We start from the raw sequence: 24,305 nt of genomic DNA on the forward strand, positions 1-24,305 counted from the left end.
CCCCATGCATCTACAGTCCCCTCTGTTGCCATCCGCTCTAACACTCTTCCCCATCCAATAGGGAATCCATGTCCTCGTTTGTCCCCTACTAATAGGCATGCTATAACCACTGCTATCACCACATATCGTTGATCATACTCTACTGCCATGGTCTCCTAGCCAATCTCCCTCTCTACAATATCCAGATCATCTATGTTTCAGTCGAATAATCTGCACAATAAGTCTCTCCCTATCGCTGGGTCATATTCTATCATCTCCCCATGAATCAGAATGTGGAGGATACACCACACGTCCTCTAGTGTCATCGTCGCCTCTCTTGTCGAGAGATGGAAAGAGGAAGTCTCTGAATGCCATTGCTCTGTCAATGCAGTAAGCAGTCCTGTGTTTGCCCTAATCTTGGGCATGAATGTAATATAGTATAATCCAAGTCTTGCTAATGTATCTCTGTCCGTACTCCTGAGTTTATGTTGCAACATGAGGCAGTCGGGTCTATTCTCCTGCGTAATCAATGGATACTGTCGACTCTGCATCATAATTGGGGCACAAATTTGTCAGTTTTAGGGTTTTCTCCTAAGGGTTGCATTTCCTTGTTTCATCCAGGAATCAAGGTTTTTCTTATCTGTTTTGACCTATCCTACCCTTATCCCCCTTTTTGGGATCATCCGTGTGCTGTTTTCGGTCAAATTAGGGTCCTCAGTGCACAACTGTGCCTGTGTACCCTATCCTATGCCTATGCAGCATCAAGTTGCACCTGTGTACCCTACACAAGTGTAGAATATCCTCACACAAGTGCAGAATGCACCCACACAAGCGCAGAAGTCCTTTTTTCATCCCCTGTGGGCCCCGTAATGTCCCGCAAGCAAGTAAAATTCATGAAATTTGACATATGGGTTTTTGAGATACATACCACTGCTCCCACGTCATCCGGTCATCTGTAGGTGCATACACGTTCCCTAAGGTGATCTGCCATTCGAATGTTTGCCATCTCTATGCAAGGATCCTTTTCCAGACTAACAAATCCTCCACTTTGGCTAGTGCAAATGAGCTATTTTCCTTCTCCTTGTCTCATTTATAGATCTTTTTCAGTGCATAGATGGATGTGCACCCTCTCCATCTTATTCTAGTCACGGTCTTTTACACCTTCCATTTCTTGTCATCCATGCATCTGACCTTCAATTCTTGATCTGTTCAAACCTATCATTTTCTATCATTCTTATCGATCAATTGGCCTCTTTTCTGGATGTTTCTGGCCAATTCCTCGAGGCGGCATGCATATGTCATTGTTATTGTCTGGGAAATTTTCATTATTCTTCTTTGAAACAACACTTAGAATCGCATTGTCTCACAGAGGGGAAAAATGTAGACATCTAAAAATGGTCAATGCTTGCGGAGTTATACTTTAACATTTGCGCATTGCCTTATTTTAGGGTTTTTGCATCGCATTAACATTTATTCTATGTTGCGCACTTGGTCTTTATCATTTGCGAACATTGAGTCCTTCATCTACATTCCTCATTTTTCTCGCTTTTAAATTTGGTCTTGGCGATAACAATCTTCAGTCATGATTTTGGTCGATCTTATCCTATCACATCAATGTGTATGCTCATTTGTCATATTTTGACATCGTCAATTCAATTTCATTCTGGACATCATCAATCCTAATCGATGATAGAATTAGGGTTTTGTCCTCTTGTCAATCTTGTCATCTTGCGATCAATTCGCCATCGATCCTTGTCAATCTCGTCAATTTTGCAATCATATTTGTCATTGATCATTGTCCTTTTCAATCTTGTCATTGTGTGATCGATTTGTCATCAATCCTTGTCCTCTTGTCAATCTTGTCATTTTGCGATTGATTTGTCATCGATCATTGTCCTTTTCAATTGTGTCAATTTGGGTCAATTAGTCATTGTTTCTCATGAATTGGTGCCTGTCAATTTGGTCTCTTTATCAATCTTGGTCAATTTGTCAACCAATCTCAATTGTTTATCAATCAAATCATTTATCAAGTCAGAATCATGATCATAATTGACCTTATATCAATTATCTTTTGTCAAGACCTAATTGTCGTCCTTGCATTTCTAATTCATCTTCTAGGATTTTATGATTTATTCATTTAATCTTGATTGTCATTTTCCCTCTAGGTTAAATAATTTATTTATTTATCCTAAGTCTTCTTGTCACAATTAAATATTTATTTAATTGGCTAATTAATTCCCCCTCTTTTTGTGAATTAATTAATGAATGAAAAATTATTAATTAATTCACCTAATTTTCTAATTTCATCAATTTCTAATTTCCTAATTTCCAATTCATCATTTCTAACCTTATTTCTAATTTCTCCTAATTTCTAATTTCTATTTCTATTTCAATTTTTTGTCATACATCCTGCATAGCAATTTGTCGTAATTTGTCATAATTTGTCATAATTTGTCATAATTTGTCATAACACCTTGCATAGCAATTTGTCATATGGTTGTCATAATTTTGCCATTCTTGATTTGAATTTCCTTCCAAATGTCTTCATGCTAATCTTGTCTTTTCTCCAATTTATCTATAAATTGGATGAGTTCCTTTGTCAATCAATTAATCACATTATCGAAGTAATCACATTTTCAGAGAATCAATCACACTTCTAGTATCCTTACACTGCCATTTCATCTTGCTTTCATGCTATGCCTTTGCATTTGTAGGTGAGATCCACAAACAAAGAAATTTGAAGGAGAAAGAAGGACAATGGAGAATTCTGGAGGAGACATTCGCGTTTGTAATGGTTTGCATTTGATTTGAATGTCTTGTTTTCATATCCCTATTGAATGTTTTTAGGATTTATTATCATTGCAATCTGGTTTTGTGATTGAGCTAGTCTAATTTATCTACTTGCTTTGATGTTTTTCCAAATTACTGATATACACCAATATTTTGACTTTGTTGGTGGTTGAGTAGCAAAAAATCCTAGCATATGTAAATTTTCTTTTAGGTTACCAAAGCCACCATTTATCATTTTCTTGGTAGTTACCATCAAAGTCTTCCCAACCCCCAAACATATAGTTGGTACGATTGGAGGAAAATTTTCTTTTAATATACTTTTGTTTTTCATTCCATCTTTAGTATTTTGTTCTTTGTTCTTCTTATAATTGTTTTCCAGATGATTTCAGTCAATAACAAACTCTTTGGCACTTGGGGAGATCGAACTCCTGGGATCTTCCAAGGTAAGATGAAGAGATAGAACCATTCAAATCATCTCATAGCCAGAGGTAGAAGCTGAGAGATCATCCACATTCTTTTTCTTGTCATTGTGAAGATTGGAAATAATCTCCTCACATATGGGGGCTTCAACATTTTGAAGACCATCGACCAGGGATGGGTCGTCTTTTGGGACATCATTAGAAGTAGGTGAATCCTTCTTATTTTCATTCTCTCTTTGAAGAGCCTTCACAGAGTTGGAAGACATTTGTTGTTTCTTGTTTGTATTTCTTTTACATGTTGAACTTAGATATTTGTATCTTCCACAACTTTGGCAAAAGGCTTTTGTGTTCTTATATTCAATCTATTGCACCCAAAACCCAAGTCTGGACTACAACGTAATATTGGTTGGTAAGACCGTATTAATGGCAACATTAACACAAATATGGGAAAACAAAAGCTTGGATTTACTCCATGTTACACTATCAATAGAAAGGTACATACCAAATGAGTTTGCAATCCCTTTAAGAATCTCAATGTTCCAAAACTCTGGAGGGAGAATTGATAGGCGAATCCAAGTTAGAGCCATAGTGTCAATCTTCAAGGATGGGTTGAAGCTTGGTTTTCATTTGCATAGCAAGAGGTAGTTTGAAGAGCCAAAAACCTAGGGTCCCTCCATGAAGATAAGAGCTAGATCGGCTTGATTTGTGAAGTAGAAGAGGAAAATTCCATTGGCCATGGCACTAGAAGATATTCTCTTTCAGCTTCCAGTTAGTGGATACCCATTTTTTCACCAAGTCAAGAGCTAGACAAAAAGCCATAAACTTACCCACCAAGGATAGGCTTAGTTAAACAATAGCTATGTTGACCAAAACATCAGGGACTTCAACTTTATTCTTGCGAAAAGTACATTTTTTTGGCAGAGATATACCTTCTAGAACATTCACCATTTTTGCAGAGCTTTCACCTTTAAGTTTATCTACATAAGTCCTTGATTCTAGTTCTACAAAAACATCATGATGGTACTAAGGAATAGGGATGCAACAAGATGAATTTTCCACCAAAGGGTCTTTCAAAAAAAAGGAATCAGTACATGGGCCATGAGAAAGGGGACCCAAATGGGGCCCTTGCCCAACCATAGTTGTTACACTCCATAGCCCCTAGGGAGGGAAACGACACAAAGAACTAAGGGAACAGGGGAATGGGCTCAGAAAAAGGCATGGAAGTCAGGGACCTGCCATGGAAGTTGCAGAGCAAAAAATTCACTATTCATTTGTTGGGCCAAAAAACCTCCTCACGATATGTTTTTGATAAAGATAAATGGGTTGTACATGGATTCGGAACCAAGAGTCTTACAGAAACTTACCATCAACCAACCAAACAAAAACCAATAGCCAAACAGGGGAACACCCCAAACCAAGCTCAAAAGAAAAAAGAAACAACATGCAACAAAACAAAGCACAAACAAACACCCAATTAAGCGAGTGCACCAGCTCCTTGTTCTTCTAGATGGCAACCTTGTTGATTTCCTCCAATTCCTTCATAATGCACCTGGAGGTACCCTTATTGCTCCTCCTTCTTTTGGTCCTTGAACTAGGGCCCATAGTTTTATTGCCACCCACAATAGAATCTTCATCACCCAGTTCTTTGTTCCTGTTACTGTGACCAAAATGCGTGCTCCCCCTGAGCTGATCATATCTCTGCTAATCATTTTTATCATCTCCACTACTCCCTCTTTGGCATCAATGACAAAGGTTGTCATTCAATGTCAATGGAGTGTGATTCCAGCCTAGATCCTTGTAACTGGTGGGTTATAATATGATAGATGTCCGCCAATGCAAAATTTTGACTATCGCTGAACCTTTCACTATCCTTTATTGCTGCTTCTATTCTCTGAATTGTACTGGTGAGTATGTGAATTTTCTCTTCCATTGTCTTAAGTCTTGGAACCAGAGCCTTAGAAATCTCTTTTCTCAAAGAGATGAGGTTATCTAGTTTAGGGCCTAGTTTGCACTTTAAATCCTTTGCCTTATATTTTATTCTTTCTTTATCTTTTTCTAATTTTTCAATTTTCTCGTCAAGAACTGCAATTTCCTTTTCAACTACCAAAAATGAATCTGATGTTCCTATTAAGTTGTCAGCAATATTATTGATTTCTTTTTGTGCTTTGTTGATCTCTGAATCTATGTCCTTTGTCAAAATGTCAGTTTGGTAGGTATCTATGTACAGTTTCTTGAAGTCTGAGATTGTTTTGCTTAATACCAGTAATAAGGTTTCCATTTGTTCCTTATAATTCTTAACTGTTTCCTCAAAGAATTTTTCCTTTTCCTTATTCATTTTCTCTAGGAAGGTGCCTTCATTATTTTATCCAATGTTATTAGATTGTCGGTAATATACTTAGACAATGTGTCTAATTGGCTCAAAGAATCTTTAATCTCTATAATACATTTTGGAGCTATCATGTTCAAAATTGGTAAAGTGTCATCTATATCCTTATATGCCTATGCATTACACTTTGTTATTTTCTTTATTGAATATAAGAGTACCTCTATTACATTGGTTGGCCAAAATTCAATCATAGATGTACCGAATGACTGTCCAACTAATTTCACAACCTGTAAAATGCTGATGGTTGTGATAGCTTTGCTTTCCTCTTTCTCTAGAGGGTTAGTTTGTGTTTCAATTTCTACTACTAGAGGTTTGGGCTTGTCAGATGTAGTTGGTGGTATTTTCTGAGTATGTTCTTGTGAATCCTATTGCTCTACCTATTTTTTATTGTTTTCCTCAGCAAGAGCCTGTTGCTCTGATGGTTTATCTTTGTTCTCTCCTAATGGTGTCTCTGTTTGTGTCTCTGAAGATTTCATTGTAGTGTTCACTGTCAGTTTTTCTTGGTCTACCTCTGTACTGTCTACTACCGATGACTTAGTAGATACATTAATGTGTGTACTTGTGGTATCTGCTTTTCCTATATCTAGGGGATCATTTGGCGCTTTAGTTTGTTGTTCTGCCCTGATTCCAATGTTTTCAGCTGCAATAGTTCCTATCAGTGACTCTGTTGCCACATTCCTCTTGTCAGCTGATTCTTTTGTCTACCACAATATTGAATTCCTGTGTGTCAATTTTCATTGTGTACAACACCTCAAAGTCAAGATTTTTATCGTATTGTGGAGTATCCATACTCTCTGTTGTTGGTTGTGTGTCAACAATTTGTACCGATGGAGTATCAAAGGTTGGTGGGGGTAAATTATCTATTATTTTTAGGTTTGGAGTTCCACCTAGCTTACCTTTCCTCTTATCCTTTTGGTAGACTTTGATAGTCTTTTATCTTCTTATCTCTTCTTGTTTCTCCTTTTCAACAAAAAATATATCCCACTAATCTGCAGTCTCTTCTGTTATTTCATTTACTCTGCCTGCCATTAGTGTAACATGTCGGTGACCAGTTGAAAATATTGTCTGGTTTGCTTCACTGATTAGCTCATCAATTTCTTGTGTGGAGTTCACTAGGTGAACTGCAAGTAGCTTCTCTATTTTTATCTTTTTGTCCAGTTCCACAATGGCTACCCTTCTAGCTTCTAATCTTCTGTATAAATCATTTGGTATCTCATCCATAATTTCCATCAGAAATTTCTTATAGATGTCTAAGTGTAAGATTACACTATTTTCTATGCTATCCTTTTCATCATTTGATAGTGTGTTATATAACTTAGTGATGTTTATCAATTTCCCATCCTTAGTTATTTCATTTAGAAGTTTGTCAAATGGTGGAATAGCTTGTCTTTCTTTTATTTTCTTTGGCATTAGTTTCTTAGTCGGAGGCCTAACTGCCTATCGCTTTTGTCTTGTACTTCTAAGTGTACGTGAGGATACCGGTGAGGGTTTTCTTTTCCTTTCTACTCCTTTCAACTCAACGGGTATCTCAATGTCCAAGGAAGTAGCAACCAGTGAAAGATATGTTTTTGGTTGTAGTCTTTCCAATTCACTCTCCTTAATACCAATTCTACTCAAAAGATTTTCCTTGTTTGCTTTTGCCTGCCTTGAACCTCTCCTAACTATCTGCTCAGTTTTCATAACTCCTTTCAGAGATTGAATGCCACTTTTAATTGTTTCAACGTTGCCAAATACTTTCTCTGTCAGTTCCTTAGGGGCTTCTAAGAGGGTTTTTGCATAGGTTTCAACTATATTATCATCTGCCTCATATCCCATCTCTATAACTCAAACAGTCCTAGGGATAACTGCCTCCATCCAGATTTCATCTTTCTTGATCACAAAACATATCTCCTTTTGATACTTATCAACAATTGCTTGAGATAGCCTTATTCTTGTCTTCATTCTTGCTTTCAAGGTTTGAATATATTCATTTATGTTTTTCTCCTTGTCATCTCCCATGTTGTTCAGTATGTCTAACAATTGTTTTCCTACTGGTATATCAAAACCAAAATCTTTCCTACCAATACCAGGTACTTCCTTAGTAATGTACAACATTAAGCACACAAGCAGGTTGCCAAATCTGAAAGTTCCTTTCTTATCACCTTTGATTTTCTTCAAGTTATCTATCAGTTCATCTTTAAGCCACTCACATACATCAATTCTTGCATCGTCATTCACCATATCATATGCACTTTTAATACATAAGTTGGAGACTGAGTTTAGTCTATTTGCATTTGTAGCCTTATAGCCAAGAATCATGCTAACAAATCTAACATTTATATCTTTCACATCGTTTACTCTTAGGGATATTTTGTCAAAAGTTGCACCAGTTAGGGTCATCATAGTGTCATTTGAAACCTTCTTAGTTATGTCAGGCCTGCTACTGGTGGAAGGTAAGCCTATCACTGCCCTAACTACCTCTTTAGTAATCTTATGGATGGAATCCAACCAAAAGAACTCTCCACGAACTGTGCTCAAGACTATTCTTATGACATCCTTAGGAAAATCAGGGATACTAAGAATGTCCACAAAACCTAAGGTTTCCACAATATTGTGTTCTAGTTTAACATTACCATGTTCATCACAATTTATAGTCCTATACATGTTCATTATTTCTTCAGCTCCTAGTTCCTCAATATGACAATGTATATATATTCTAGGATCCTCGGCATAAACTACTCCTTTAGGTATTTTCAAGAATGTTCCTAAGGTATCATCTTTCTTCGCAATTTTGGGAATAAGTTTGAACACGGGTATAGGGCACTTAATAACTTCAATTACTGTAGGGTTTGCAATGAATTCAAGTGAAAATGAAGAAGCCATAGTTATAAATAACTTAATCTGCCTTTAGGATGAATTGCTTGGATGATTTGCTTCACTTTTCGCTATGAATGTCTTCACTCGGGATTTTGGCACTCTCTAGAGATTTGAATGCTTGGTGAATGAGAAAAGAGCCAAAAAACTTGCTTTATAGTGTAATTGCCTTCAGCTACCACATTTAATGTCTGTTAGTTAAGTCAAAAATTAACTCATCTACCGGTATAGAAGTAATCCAACTTCTCACCATCAATCGAGGGTTAATTAGCATGTTTTCATTTAGTTGCCATACCCCAAAGGATTATTTCTCAGTTAGATGAAGAATCTCCTATTGATGGAGTGATACTCTATTCTTCCAGTGAAGAAATAGCTTCACTAACATTCATGTCAGACTTTCTAATCCATTGATTTGAAATTTCTTGCTTTACCTCTTCAACCTTTTCTTTACCTTTCAAGTTGGGTCATTTCTTATTTTTTGGTGATGTCTTCTACAAAATTTTGCAATATGTCCAATTTTGTTACAAGCATAACAAGTCACATTATTTTTCTGAATAACTTTCTCATATCCTATGTCGGTATGTGTTCTGCATTTATTAGATAGATGTCCAAATCTTCCACAAATATAACATCTTACATTCATTTTGTAATTTTCTGAATTATGACCAACTTTGTTGCATTTTGAACAATGACCGATGGGTGCATTATTAGTGTTCTGATAGTTTCTAGATCTACCCTAATTTTCTCTATGACCATACTTGTTATAGTTAAAGCATTTTGCATTGAATTTATAAGCATTAGGTTGTCTTACCAGTTTGTTATGATCATGTTTGTTTGCAGTACCAGAGCTTTCACCAACCTCAAAGCCAAGGCCATTTGGATCTCCATTAGGTTTTTGATTCTTCAGCATGTCATCAATTTCTTCTGAACTTATCCTGAATTCCTCCTTGTCTTGATTTGCAGTAGCCAACTCATTCTCCAAGATTCCTTTCTGTCTCATGAGTTTATTTGTGTCATTTTATGTATGCATCAAATCTATCTTCAACATATCATTTTCATGACTGAGTCTTGTGTTTTCATTTCCAACATCATTTAGTCTTCTAACCAAGTCATCTTCATTCTTCTTTCTATCTTTAATGCCTTTCCAAAATCTCATAGTCATATCTTGCATCTCATTCTTCATTGTATTGTTTTCTTGTCTCATTTTGTTCATAAGGTCATTAAGAGTTTCTTTCTCATCATCATCACTCCACATCTTCTCAGAAAGTTCTCTTCTTTTGTTCCTAGCAATAGTGAGATTCTTCTGAAGTCCTTGAATGATTTTGTGTGTAGCCTTCAGATCATCTTCAAGTTTGATATTCTTCACTTTTTTTGCATCATAATCTGCAAGAGATGTTTCTAGTTGCTTCCTCAAGTTTTCCATCTCTATCGGTGTCAGAATCTTCCTCAAGCTGTTTGGCTTTTGAAAATATAGGACCAGGCTCTGATACCAATTGTTAGGATTCCCAAAGATACTGAGAGGGGGGGATGAATCAGTATCTTGTTGGTTAATGTATTTTCTTAACTGATTAAATGAAAATCATTCCAAAATTGTGTACCGATAAACCAAAATTAATGTAGTAAATAAGAACAACAACCACAACATGAAAGACACACCATAACACAGTATTTTTAATGAGGAAACCCAGTGTGGGAAAAACCTCTGTGGGATTTGTGACCCACAATATTCACTTACTGGCCAGTAAGAGAATATTACTATTACAATAGGGGCCTGCACATGCCAAAAGGCCAACTGCCTAAAGCTCACTGCTTACATACAAAAAGAGAAGTCTCACTGACTTACAAAAGTGGATTATGAAAATCCAAAGTCATGTACTGCTACAAAAGGACATCTGCTATGCCAGATCTAGTACCGGTTTAAGCTCTGCAACTTCCAAAACCTTATACCAAACTCTGCCTTAATATTCGCATCAATAATTTAACCATATCCATGTCTAAAAATGATTTACATGAACTCATACTTATATGAGTCATGTTACAACTTTCCTTGTTGTCTTATAAAAAGATATTATAATTAATTGCATTTTGCAATAAATAAAATCATGTCGGCCAGGGTGCCGGTAATGAATCTTTTTGGTGTCAGAGAACATATGCCGGTGTAGAGTCTGCTGGTACTAGTGTCTGCCAGTATCATATGATTGTAAGGTTTCCATCAATGACAATACCTTCAATCACCTACAATTTCTCATTGGAGTTTGTATTTGCCAATAGCCCCTCCATACTATTTATCATGACCTCCTTGCTTATATCTACGAGATTCTTAAGGTTATTCTTGATTTCCTCCATAGACTGCTTAAACTTCTCAATTATTTGCTCATGATTACATTTCATAACCTCTACATTATGGGAAAGCTTCTGGTTCATGATCATGAGATTCTTCATTTTGTTAGGCTTAGGCAAATCAGTGAAGATATCAATTATCTCTTTAATCCCCTCTTTGAGGGTATCAATCTCCTTCCCCACCCACTTCTAGAAGTTATCCTAGCTTCTAGTCACTTCCATCACCAAATTCATCAAGTACTTACCTTCTATAAGCCATTATCCACATCTTTAGGCAAAATCCCTTGCTTCTTCTTCATGACATGAAGAGGAATGTCCAATTTTATTTCCTAGTCCAAGGTCTTGGGACCATAGTCTTTAGCAACCAACTTCTTCTTTTTGGAATGGGGCTCAATTTGAGAAACCATCTTGTTGGTTGATTTATATTTACTTGCAGCCCATCTAGGGGGGTTCTTACTACTATGGGTTCCAGGAGTGACCAACATCTCACCCTCTTCAACCAGCTTGTAATTAGGGTCAATAAGAGGTTTGGCGCTTCCATTATCCTCCATCTCCATATCCATATCACAGACCTTGAACATCAATATTAGGGAATTGGCCTTTCTCAAAGAGAGAAGGCAAAACTTCATGGGCCTTGGCATACTCCATAATGAGAACAATAAGCCCTTCGTCGAGAACTGGATTATTTGGATTCTCAACATGTTTTTCTAGACTATTATCCAAAGAAAAAACTAGATAGAATCGAATAAAAATAACTTTGCCATGCCTAAAGTGATTTAAGATGGTACAATGATAAAAAATTATATTGGCATATCTACCATCAAGCGTAATGTACCTTATAATGAATTCAGCCATATCCACCTAGGGAGCCACTAGGTCCATTCTGTTGTAGCCACCATCTACCATTTTATTAACTCTTAAACGCTCCTTATCTTTATCAAAAAAAATTGCCATGTCTTCCTCCCCTATTTTGTTGTCTCTGTAAAACTTTATGCCATTCATAGCCAAACCTGTAACCATAGCCACTAGGCTCTCATCCACCTAAAATTCAGCACCATAAACACTCAAAACCTATTTCTTCCACCCATTGAAAGACATTTTCGTGAGTAGAGGAGAAGGGCCATGGATTCTTTCTAAGAAGGGAACCATTCCCCCATCTTCAATTTCCTGCCACACCTCCTTATTTTTCTTCCATTTATCAAAAGTGGGTTGTTATTACCTATTATTTTCCCCACCCATAATGGTTCGGGTCGCCAAATAGAAGTAAGAACACACAAGACAAGTCTTCAAACAGAAGTAGGATAGGGTCATAGAAGAAGAAAAAAAATCCAGGCACAAGGGAAGTTATTAGATTTTCGAATAGGGAAATCAAAAGGAAACCATTTCCACAACACCTTAATCAAATCATGATTGTTCTTCGTTAATTACTGCAAGTAGAAATGGCATCATCATATGCCAGGTCACACAAGTTTTTTGGGAAAGAGTCTCGATTGCTCCACCATTTTTCTGCCATGTAGCCCATCGCCATATTGGCCAATAAATTTATCACTTTATTGCCTTCCCGAAAAGTGTGAAGAGATTTTGAATTCACCCCTCTTTAATCATATCACAATAATCTTTGATCCAGTTGGAAATAGTGCAGCTAGGATCTGTACACCCATTCAAATAATTGATAATGTTAAGTGAGTCAGATTCCAGCCAAACCTTTCTAAATCCTTCCCTTTTAGCCATGTGTATCCCTAAATGCACACCGTTGGCCTCCACAAAATGGTTGGACTAGGTGCCTAGAGGGAACGCCACCATGGAAACCAACACACCCATATGATTCCTTGCCACTCCCCCACACCCAGTCAGCCCAAGATTCCCTTTAGCCACCTCGACTTCCTCACTATATGTTAACTGTATGTTCATGATTGATATTAATGCTTTTTCTCTATCATCTTCTAGGATTTATTGTGTCTTAGAGTTGTCAATATACTTTAAGACTGTGGATGAGGCTTCTTTTTACATGATAGTGATCTCCCTGAATTGTATCTGGATGAGAATAATGTGGTTATACGTCTATTTATATCTTAGAGAGCTACATCTGTGAATGCAAGCATCTTTGCTATCCATGTCCACTATTTTGATAGTGTTTCATCTATGCTATTCATTTGTGAATGTCATTGCATTTGGGAGACTACCTTTAACTATGATCATGAACCTAGCTACTAGTTCTATGTCTCTATATCTAAAAATGATTGCCTTTATATCTTGTTTTTGGGCCAATGTTTAATGTAACTAGTGGTTGTGTTCTAAAACACTTTCTCTATATGCCCTTGTAGGTGTTACCTTCTCTATACTCATTTCATTGTTTACTCCTTGACATTGATGTCCTTCTTCATGTCTCCGCCTCATGATTGTGTCATGTGACATAGGCTGCTCTTGATTGTATTTATTGTTGATGATTTTTAGATGGATTTAGGACTATTTTCACCACTTTGAATAAAAGTATTCTTGTTGTCTTTGATTTATCATTGAATTGCTCATACTTGAATAATGCTTGAGAATGGTTGATAACTTGATACCTTGCACCTAATAATTATGATTTCTCTTTAATTTTTGGTATTGTATTGTTATATTATTTCCTTTTGACTGCTCATACGGGTCACTACATCTTTTCGACATGATAGACTTCCCTTAGTCTCTTATAAACTGCTAAAAATTCATGACTATTCTCCACTTTTAATATCCTTTGATACTCTATATGTCTATTATTATGAAAACTCCATGTCTTTGCATGAAAAAATTTCTTGTAAGCTATGTCTTATATGCTTATATATTGGATTGTATCCTTGGAGGGTGATGCAGAGATCTTGTGCCTAGCTCTCCAATTAACCCTTACTCACCCCAACTCCTCAACTCACCCTTCTACTCAAGTTCCTCCTAGGTAACTTGTTAGGGTACACTTCTTAGACCTCCAAGGCCTAAAATATATTATATTTCTTTCTAGGTATAGCCTCTTGAAGTTACTTGTTGGTTTTGACCCAAATCTCTGATTTTGAGATGGTCTCCTACTAGTTTCCCAACACTCCAGCTAGGCTCCAAAGACCTCTGCCAGGGATCTTCACTCTAACCATGTTTAAATTTTGTGGTTATGTTTTGCCAGTATTTTCAAGGTCATTTTATTCACTATAAATATCTGCACCCTCCTTCCAAGCCCTAGGCTTTCAACTTGCTTCTACTGACTGCTACTAGGCCTAAATGACTAGCCCTTTTGGGACTGTTTTTTGGTCTTTTCGCCCAAAATTTCCAAAAAACCCCCAAATATTTTACATATTCAGATACCCATTTGGAAGTTAAAGAATATCACAAAGTTTACCATGCGGTTTTGTCTTACAACTAGGGTAACTCAAAATGAGCTATTTTTAAGGGGTTTATGGATTCTAGGCAGTTTTGGAAGATGTGCTCCAAACTCTTCACCAATCAAAATATACAACCAGAAAAATTTTAGATAATTTTGGTACACCCATAGACCTTTCAAAAACACTATGGGTTGCTAAGGTATCAGTTCTCCATGGCTCTAAAAATGAGCAATCTCTGCTGCCCCCACACATTAGCTAAAAGCTTGTGTGTTGTTCATCTCACCCATTCTCCTCCGCGTGGCCTGAAAATACGCAAAACACCTACTATAAAAATATTTAAAGAGCCTACCCAAGACTCCTAATTTATTGCAACTTTTCCCATTCATGGATGCTCAGGTAAAATGCATTTTACAATCAAAACCCCAAATTTCAAGGGTTTGTGACCAACTATTACAAAAACAGTGATAACTTTTGATTCAAAGCACTTAAAACCTTCATATTATAGTTGTTGGAAAGGTAAAACAAATTTATAACTTCCTATTCTACTATGAGCACCGTACCAGACCATATAGGTTGTACAAAGTCAGAAATTCAAAGCAAAAACAGTCCAAATGTGTGAAAAAACATAGGAAACCCTTGGCAAATGAATTGAATGCAAACCAAAAGTTTATTAACCTTGTATTGGAGATGTTTATAATTTTTTATACACAATTTAAATTTGGTTCCAACCAACTTCCAATGCCATTTCTTTCAAGGACAACTTTTGCCTAAAAATGCAAAAGTTGTCATGACAATTTTGACAACTTTTACCTATGAGTGCAAAAACACACTCCAAGGCTCTCAAGGCCTTAAAAATAACTCAAATGGAATCCTAAAATGTATTTAAACCATTTCCAAATATTCTAGCAAGTTTCCAAGTATCCACCTAGTACAAGCCAAAAAATTGACATTTTGACAACATTTCAGGATAATGACAATTTTGGATCCTGAGCACAACAAAAGTGTGGACAACCAAAATATGGCTTCAAAAAGAATAATAGGAATTATTACACCTTATTACAACATAAAATAACTTGAAATCACACAAAAAATCTAAATGCAAGAAAAGACAACTTATAGCTAGTTGCCCTGCACCATACTCCCCTGGGGCAAGGAACTCAAGTCCCTTGAGTTATCAAGTCTACTAGTTACACTCCATGATGAATTATGTCAGATTTTGACATCCACATAGCCTCTAAATCAGATAGACCTACCCACTTCACAAGATAATGTTTGTAGATGCCCTTTCTTGTCTTCTTGATCACCTTGGTATCCAAGATGCTTTCCAACCAAACAGGTTGACTAACTCGTAAATCCTTCACCCAATCCTCTTCAGATTGCAATTTGGTATCCATCTAAGAGGTCTAGGATTCTCCTTTATAGGGATACAAGTCAAAAACATTGAAAATAGGAGATATGGCCAAAGGAGGAGGTAGTTCAACCTCATAGGCATTTTGGCCAAACTTATGCACAATCTTTAGTGGCCCAATCTTCTTCATCATCAACTTGGTTGGATGTCCTTTTGGAATTATTTCCTTTCTGAGATAAGCCAAAACTAACTCTCCAACCTTAAATTCCAAGTTCTTCCTTGATTGATCAGCTTGTTCCTTATATTTTTCTGATTTTTGTTGCAAGGACTATCGTACTTTGTCATGAATTTTGTTAATACCTTCAGCAAAAATCTCTCCTTGAGCACTCTTGTGGGTCATTGTACTGATATCACTAAGTTCTAAGACACCTCTAGGATACATTCCATAAACAATTTCAAAAGGACTTCTACCTGTGCTCTAGTTGACTGAATCATTGTATGCATACTCTACTTGGCTAATCACCAAGTTCCAAGTCTGGCCATGCTGCTTAGTGAGACACCTTAGGAGATTACCCAAGGACCTATTGACCATCTCAGTCTAACCATCTGATTGTGGATGGTAGGCAAAGGTTCTCCAGAAGTGACTCAAAAACTTAACATCCCTATCACTCATAATGCTAACTGAAAGTCCATGGATTCTTACTATTTCTTTCAAGAAAAGACCTGCAATATAGGTGGCATCATTGGTACTCTTACAAGGGATGAAGTGAGCCATTCTACTGAACCTATCTACCACCACATAAACACTATCAAATCCTCTTGGTGTTCTTGGTAAACCCAACACAAAGTCCATGCTCAAGCATTCCCAAGGCCTTTGGGGTATGACTAAGGGCTGATATAAAATTGCATTACTTGTTGATCCTTTTTCTCTCTGACATATGGTAGATTGTTCAACAAATCTCCTTACTTCTGATTGCAACTTGGGCCAATAGTAGAACCAACTAACCTGCTCCATTGTTTTATCATTGCCAAAATGACCTCCTAGACCCCATTCATGTTTCTCTTGAATGATGTTTTGTCTCATCGAGCATTGGGGTATACAAAGGAGATGTCCTTTAAATAACAAACCTTCCTATATCATATATTCTGAGTAGGAAACATGATAAGTGTTAGAAAAATCAGAACATGTAGCATATATATCAACAAAATCTTTGTCTTCTTTGTAGAGGTCTCTCAACTCCTCCAATCCCAGACTGTACAATTTAATATCTTGTATGGTCATGACTCTCCTACTGAGTGCATCGGCAACTTTATTTGAGGTGATCTTCTTATGCTTGATAGTGAAGGTGTAAGATTGTAGGTATTCTACCCACTTGAGGTGCTTCTGATTCAACTTCTCCTATCCATTGAGAAAACTAAGGGCATGGTTGTCAGTATAGACCACAAACTCTTTGGGCAGAAAGTAATGATGCCACTTCTTCAGGGCTTGCACCATGGCATACAACTCCAAGTTATACACAAAGTACTTTTTTTTTTGCTTCATTCAACTTTTCAGAGAAAAAGGCTATGGGAAGACCCTCTTGACTCAAAACAACCCTTATTGCTCTTTGACTAGCATCACACTCAACTGTAAATAACTGATTGAAATCAGGTAACCTAATGGTAGGTAACTTAGATGTATTCTTTTTCAACAACTCAAATCCCTTTTGGGCCTCCTCTATCCACCTAAAATGACACTTGACTCCCCCTCTGATAGTATTGAGCACAGGACCACACACATGACTAAAGTTTCTTACAAACTTCCTATAAAAGGATGCTAACCCATGAAAGCTCCTAACATCATTGATATTCTTAGGTGTGGGCCAAATAAGGATTGCCTCAACCTTACTAGGATCCATTTTTAGACAACCTTGTGAAATGACAAAACCAAGATATACAAGTTCAGTCTTGAGAAACTCACACTTTTCAAGGTTGATTTTGAGTTGTACCTTTTTTAGCTTCTTCAAGACCATCTCCACATCCTTGAGATGTTCTTCTTTGGACCTACTAAATATTAGAATGTCATCAAGATATACAATCAAAAATTGACCTATGAATTCAACCAAGACTTCATTCATGAGCCTTTGAAAGGTGCTAGGTGCATTGGTAAGGCCAAATGGCATGGCCAACCACTCATAGAGGCTGGCATTGGTCCTAAAGGATATCTTCCATTCATCCCCTGGTCTAATTATTATCTTATGATAACCTAATTTTAAATCCACCTTTCTAAAGTAGCTTGCACCCCCAAGATTGTCCAACAAGTCTTCTATCCTTGGCATAGGGAACCGGTACCTTATAGTGATCTTATTGATTGCTTTGGAATATATACACATTCTCCATTTTCCCCCTTTCTTGAGTACCAAGACGGTAGGTACAGCACATGGACTCAAACTCTTTTGAATGGATCCTTTGTCCAATAGCTCCTGCACTTGTTTGGCAATTTCTTCATTTTGACTATGTGTCATTTTGTAGGCAGCCTTGTTAGGCAAACTTTCCCCTGGAATTAGATCTATTTGGTGATTTACATCCCTCATTGGTGGCAAAGAATCAGGTAGATCTTCTCCTATTAATTTTGCATATTTTTTGAGTAGACCTTTCACCTCTTGTGGCACTTCTTCCATTGGATCTGCCTTACCTTTTTCACTAGGTTTGAGCACAATAGCATACCCTTGATCTCCTTCTTGTTTCATCACCTTAAGAAACTTTTTTCCACTCATCATCATCACACTTTATCCCACTTGTTTTTCCTCTTTTCGATCAGGTAATGGATCCATTTGATACCTCTTACCATTCTTGATAATGTTATAGCTATTCTTCTCTCCATCATGTTGAGCCTTTGCATCAAATTGCCATGGACGTCCCAACAACAAATGGTAAGCATCCATAGGAAATATATCATATAAAATCTTGTCCTTATACTCACAAATCTCATATTCTACCCATGCTTGCTCATCAACTAAGACATGTTGGCCATGGTTAAGCCATGACACCTTGTAGGGAGTGAGATGTGGCAACCTTTTTAACTTGAGTTTTTCCACCATTTCAGTTGAAACTATAATCTCAGTTGAACCTGAGTCTACAATCACTTTGCAAATATTGCCTTGAGACTTACAAGTTGTTCTAAACAAACTCTTCCTTTGTGGTGGCTCTTGAGCTTGAGGAATCTTCAACAAAGACCTTCTTAGCATTAAACTTTCACCATCTATCACTGGGCCTACCTTGCTGAGAGGGGAAGACACACTTTGACTGTCTTCTTCCTACACTAATTGTGTTCTTCTCTCACCCATGTATGAGTGTGAAGAGCTGGTTTCTTTCTCTGGACACCTTCCCATTGTGTGGCCAACTTGATTACAATTGTAACATCTACCAATGAAAACTAAATTTCCTCTTCCTGAGCTTCCAAATCTGCCCCTAGAATTGTTTCTTCCTCTAAAGGATCCTCTAAATGGCCCCCTTGAAGAGCCTCCACCATCTTCTTGCTTGGATTTTTCTTCATTCCTTGATGTTTGTTGTCCTCTATTAAAAGTACCCCTTCCTCTAAAGGATCTGCCACCTCTAAACTTTTGATTTTGTTCACTCCTCCTCTTGATTTTGTCTTCTGCCCTTAAAACTAACTGAAAAACACTTATGAATGGTATCAGGATTAAGGAGATTGATTTCATCTTGTATATTTTGTCTCAATCCATTCATATATCTAGCCAATTTCTCCACCTCATTCTCATGCTTCTTAGCTCTGAAGCTTAGCTTATGGAATTCTTCCCTGTAAGCATTCACATCTAGCTCCCTTTGTTTCGGATTTTGAAGTCTCTTATGAATTTGAACTTCATAATCTCCTGGAAGGAATTGTGTCTTAAGTCTGATCTTCATACGCTCCCATGAAGTTATCTTCTTTTTGCCTTCTTGTATCCTTTCTTCTTGCATCATATTCCACCAAACCAATGCTAATCCTCTCATTCTTGACTTGGCCACATTAACTGTTTTCTCTTCTGCTACCTCTTTGTAATCAAAGTGATTATTGAGAGATTCTATCCAATCTATCAACTCTTCTCCATTGAAGTTTCCTCCATATGTGGGTAATCTAAAGTGATTATTGACTGCATCTAGGAATAACTTTTGGTCTTGAGGCATAGGTACTGCTGATGGTTCCTCTCCATATTCTACTTTTTCATTAATCTCATCACCCCATTCTATCTTAACCTTTCCCTTCTCCTTCTTTGCCTCTCTCATTCCTCTACTTCCTTCTGTATCCTTCAATCCTTCTATCATCTCTGCCACCATCTGCTGAATGGCTTCTAGAGTCATTGAATTTGGAGGCATTGAACTTGTTTCTGATTCTTCACAATCTGACATACACCAAATCTTTCAAAGAATGGCTATGATACCACTCTGATGCAGACATCTTGTGCATAGCTCTCCAATTCACCCTTACTCACCCGAACTCCTCAACTCACCCTTCTACACAAGCTCCTCCAAGGTAACTTGTTAGGGTACACTCCTTAGACCTCCAAGGCATAAAATCTATTGGCTTGCCTCCTAGGTATAGCCTCTTGAGGTTACTTATTGGTTTTGACCCAAATCTCTGATTTTGAGATGGTCTCCTACTAGTTTCCCAAAACTCTAGCTAGGCTCCAAAGACCTCCACCAAGGATCTTCACTCTAACCATGTTTAAAGTTTGTGGTTATTTTTTGAAGGTATTTTCAAGGTCATTTTATTCATTATAAATATCCGCACCTTCCTTCCAAGCCCTAGGCTTTCAACTTGCTTCTACCAGCTGCTATTAGGCCTAAATGACTAGCCCTTCTGGGACTATTCTTTCGTCTTTTCCCCAAAAATTTCCAAACAACCCCTATATATTTTAACATATTTAGATACCCATTTGGAATTTAAACAATATCAGAAATTTTACCATCTGGGTTTGTCATACAACTAGGGTAACTCAAAATGAGCTATTTTTAAGGGGTTTAGGGCTTCCAAGCAGTTTTGGAAGATATGTTCCAAACTCTTCACCAGTCAAAATATACAACTAGAAAAATATTGGATACTTTTGGTAAACCAATATACCTTTCCAAAACACTATGGGTTGCTAAGGTATCAGTTCTCCAAGGCTTTGAAAATGAGCAATCTCTATTGCCTCCACACACTAGCTACAAGCTTGTGAGTTGTTCATCTCACCCATTCTCCTCCTTGTGGCCTGCAAAAACAAAAAATGCCTACTCTAAAAATATTTAAAGAGCCTACCCAATCCATCCAATTTATTTCAACTTGTGCCATTCATGGATGCTTAGGTAAAATGCATTTTACAATCAAAACCTCAAATTTCAAGGGTTTGTGAGCAACTATTACAAAAACAGTGATAATTGTTGATTCAAAGCACTTCAGACCTTCATATTATACTTGTTGGAAAGGTAAAACAAATTTCTAACTTCCTATGCTACTATGATCAACATACCAAACTGTACAGGTCATACAAAGTCAGAAATTCAAAGCAAAAATAGTCCAAATGTGTGAAAAAGCATAGGAAACCCTTGGCAAATGAATTGAATGCAAACCAAAAGTTGATTAACCTCATATTGGAGATGTTTAGAATTTTTTATACACAATTTAAATTTGGTTCCAACCAACTTCCAATGCCATTTCCTTCATGGACAACTTTTGCCTAAAAATGCAAAAGTTGTTATGACAATTTTGACAACTTTTACCTATGAGTGCAAAAACACACTCCAGGGCTCTCAAGGCCTTAAAAAATAACTCAAATGGAGTCCTAAAATGTATTTAAACCATTTCCAAACATTCTAGTAAGTTTCCAGGCATCCACCTAGTACAAACCAAAAAATTGACATTTTGACATTTCAGCATAATGACAATTTTGGATCCTGAGCACAACAAAAATGTGGACAACCAAACTATGGCTTCAAAAAGAATAATAGGACTTAGTCCACCTTATTAAAACATAAAATAACTTGAAATCACACAAAAACTCTAAAATGCAAGAAAAGACAACTTTGAGCTAGGTGCCCTACACCAGAGGGTCTTTTGACACTCATATGTCCTTCTACCCATGGCAATCATTAAGAAATTATCATTAGGCTTCTCTAAAGTATCCCTGGGGCTGTGTTTTTTATAGGACTCCTTGTTTACTGCTCTTTTAAAGAAAATGAACTTCAGAAATGAACTTCACATATACACTGCTCATTATAGGGAATTCTTTTCTTTATTGTCTTCATAATTGCAACCCAAATGTTCTGACCTTGTGTAACACTACTTCATATCTTACTGCCCTTTTTAATCTTTTAATAAAAATCATTATATGAGTGCTACATTTTTTTTGTTGTCATAGCAGCTATGCTCACATGCTTTTTTTTTAAAGTGATGTGGTTGCTTATATGGTAGCAGTGGTTGCCCTTTGCTTTTGTAGCACTATCCCTGAACTATTATAGGCCAAAATAATGTTTTTCCTACATAAAATTTATCAAGACTTACACTAGTTGCACAAAGTACTCTTCAAAGGAAACTATTGAGACATTGGTATTTTTTCCATTTCATGTTCTCCCTTAATTAAGTCAACTTGACAGGTACACAAGAAAAGGCTACTGAAGCATATGACATTGTTGCCATCAAGTTCATAGGCTTTAATGTTGTGAATTTTTTTGATATGAGAAAGTAGCACATTACTGATTGGAGGATCTTCAAAATATATCAGGGAAGCCAATATATCTGATCTAAGTGTTGAAGGCTATCAAATAGATGAAGACATGTATTCACAAATAACACACTTTAACCAGTTACACCAATGCTCATGTTAATCAAACCCTCTAGCAGAATAATTTATATCATAGTTCCAATATAAATATTTAGGGGACATCAAACGATCCTATCTAGGGGAAATGAATTATCCTATTTTATTTTTCTGGGTTATCCAACATTCAGCTCCAAATACAACCATTGTACAAATACATTTTAATAGAACAAAACAAATTATTGCTTATGGAAGTGTATGCTTGATTCCTTGGGAGGTTCTATCTCTTTGAAAATTTCCTCGGTTCATATTTTGATTCTTGTGCTCTTATGTTTAGGAAATTAGTGTCCACATTCAATAATGGTTATGTCATATCCATAATATGTTTTCTTGGTTGTGGAGGAACTCCCACATAATTTTGTAAGACATGACTTCTAAAAATAACTAAATGTGACTAAATATATGACCAGTTGATGACAAATTAATAATTAAAGTGACTAAATATGCTACCAATGGACGTAAGTTAGTTAATACAAATGACTAAATATACTACCAATGGACAAAAATCAGTGAATAAAAATGACGAAATATACTACCAATTGATGGCAATTAATGATTACAATGACTAAATAAATGATCACTTAACAACAACCAATGATTAAATATATGACTAAAGTAATGACTAAATAAATGACCAGTTAACAATAATTAATGACTAAATTAATGACTAAATATATGACTGAATAAATGACTATATATATGACTAAATAAATCATTACCTTGACTAAATAAATGAGTAAATTAATAAATTAACGACTAAATCAATGACTAAATCAATGACCAAATTGATCAATCAAATTAATCAATAAATGACTAAAATAGTTTAGTCATAAATATGGCTGCATTATAAATGACTAGCAATAAACTACTAATGATCATGTGATCAAAATTAGTCATTTGTATACAATTTTTAGTAATTTTTTCAGTCATATATTGCTGTCTTTCAACTAAGATGAAGTGTTCAATAGTTCAAGTTCACTCGTTATTGACATTTATCATGCACCAATGAACTAATAAACTAACATACATAGAATATATAACAAAACAATAATGACTCAAGAAACTATCGATGAGATTACAATTAATATACTCTAGTTTTGCTTTAAAGGAATTTATGAGAAGATTTAATGAGTGCAAAAATAGGGGTAACAAATGTATTATAATATTAAATTATTATAAAACTTAATTTAAATTATTAAAATTTTACAATTAAAAAAGTTAAATTATATTAGATAATATTATAGTATATTATATTGTATTACATTGTATAATTATATTATAAATTATTATAATATAATGTTATATAATAATATTATATATTATTATATAATTTAATATAATATTATATTACTACTTGATGAGTTGAATTTTAAGGGCTTCTGTGGATAAAATAAAGATTTGAATCTGTATGTTGGAAACATATAAAGCCTGTAGTCTGAAATATGTTTCTACAGCAATAGAAAAGATATGTATAATTTCTTGGTGCTAGTTATTTTTGCTGGCTTCAGATTTTGATAGCATCATATAATGAAATAAATATGGTTAGCATTGTTTAAATGATTAACCTATCTTGTTTATGATTTATAAGGATCCATACTTTTAATCAGATGTCAAAACGTTTTCCATACAAGGAAATGGAACAGCAACATCGGTATTATTAAACCCCATAGTAATTTTTTGAACATTAAACTATCCCTTATGAGCAAGAAAATGCTTCAAATTAAATAGATCTGTTTGTTTAGTTTTTATAAACCTCTAAATCTTCTTGTTGAAAAGCATTCATCCGTTATTACTGAATATTTTTCATTCATTTACAATGATATTCGATGGTTGTGGGGAATCAATAGTAGGAAAACTATTATGCTTTGTGGACCAGTGAGGTATGAATAGTGCATAAATTGTAAATTTGCACCATAATGTTTTTCACAAAGAAAATAAGTTTGGATTTATTCACTACTAAGCTATATCAGTTTGTTTGAAGGGTTCATGCGGTGTTTGGGAGGCTCAACA

Source organism: Cryptomeria japonica, chromosome 10 (assembly GCF_030272615.1).
Source record: "Cryptomeria japonica chromosome 10, Sugi_1.0, whole genome shotgun sequence".
Classification (NCBI taxonomy): Eukaryota; Viridiplantae; Streptophyta; class Pinopsida; order Cupressales; family Cupressaceae; genus Cryptomeria; species Cryptomeria japonica.